This window comes from Seriola lalandi, unplaced genomic scaffold, assembly GCF_002814215.2.
Source record: "Seriola lalandi dorsalis isolate HSWRI2012SDOR001 ecotype SW California unplaced genomic scaffold, Sedor1 jcf7180002054981, whole genome shotgun sequence".
In the NCBI taxonomy this organism is placed as follows: Eukaryota; Metazoa; Chordata; class Actinopteri; order Carangiformes; family Carangidae; genus Seriola; species Seriola lalandi.
In genome coordinates this window covers 2,233,172-2,234,493 of record NW_019525661.1, presented here as the reverse complement: position 1 = coordinate 2,234,493, position 1,322 = coordinate 2,233,172, and the positions used below count along the sequence as shown (strand labels likewise).

The following is a 1,322-nucleotide window of genomic DNA, read 5'->3' as shown; positions in this document are numbered from 1 at the left end:
TCAGGAAACACGGCATGGATGCGTAGGACCACGCAGGCTGGAATGACGACCCAGATTCTGCAACCAAGGAAGCCCCAGCTCACAAAGCTCCTATAGGCTAGATACCTGTACTGACTAAAACAACTGGACAGGGCATTTAGTCTTGCAAACATATATCTATGTTGTGTCTCACAATTTGTTTTTATGGATCCAGTGAATCCTACAGTTTTTTTATCATCACTGATTATAAGTGCCTCATTTGATGTAAATAAATGCTTGATTGTTACTAAAGAAATGACTCCTCTGAATTCATATATTATATGCATACAATCTGCTGATAGAAGAACTTTACAAATCAAAGAGCAGCTAAACTAATTTATTTGAGGGTGTGTTACTCTATTTGTGGTGTGTTATTACCATTGTAAAATTATGTGCACTGAAGTAAAACAAGACTGTCTAACATCTTTTATTTAGATTGAAACTATGTTTTTTACAAAGAATCAAAACGTACTGGTGTATTCCTCTCAACCGTAAAGGACCATAGTCAGTGCGGTACATGTTGCAGGCAGAGCGGCTCCAACCCAGGACGGTCTACCATACATGGTAAATCTTCCACGATCTCCCATAGCCATCTGGTAACCTACAGTTAATTGCAAATGGTAAATTCTATGGTTGATTATAAATGTAATGTAATCAAAACAAATTAGTGATTAGTTTGTCCAGTGAGAATGCTACCTGTGGTATCTCCTAGCAGCAGATGTTCTCAGCTTCTGTGGACATGGTTGCACAGTTTCCACAGGAGCACCTGTCCAAAATATAGAGAAAAATGGAAACAATCACCAGAATATAAAGCTTATGAAATTCAAACACTGACAGACAGTGGAGCTAAGGTGGGTAAGAAGTAAGCTTGGCTACATATCAAGTGCATATAACAGGTCATTTATAACATGTCACTTATTGCATATAATGTGGAGCTTGACAACAGTGTAGTGTAGAAAACTGCACAGTTCAGTCTTTGACTAAAGTTTACTGTTGCTGTCAGACATGTTTATGCTGATTTACAGCTTTCATTGTAATACACAAAATAAATTTACTACATAAAGGAAGATGTCATGATGAGCATCACTGCAAGTAAAAAATTATTTACTTTGTCAGCACAAATATCTGACTAGTACTGACATTGAACACCTGTAGCAGTCTACATACAACAAACATTTTCAGACTGTAAAAGTATATCTAAGGAGTCATGACAGATAACTACATTACACTATTCACAATAGTGCTTATTTACCAAAAGAGCTCCCAGTAATGACGAGACAGTAACAGTTAGCATTAGCTACCTA

General features: G+C 37.0%; 1 long non-coding RNA gene across 1 annotated transcript; it reads right to left on the bottom strand.

Moving 5' to 3' along the window:
• LOC147817102 (uncharacterized) lies at window positions 1-822 on the bottom strand. The gene is made up of 3 exons (XR_015436649.1): window positions 715-822; window positions 491-619; window positions 1-57 (listed from the first exon to the last, which is right to left on the bottom strand). It is a non-coding gene; the product is annotated as an uncharacterized LOC147817102 (long non-coding RNA).
• Window positions 823-1,322: the final 500 nt, after the last annotated feature.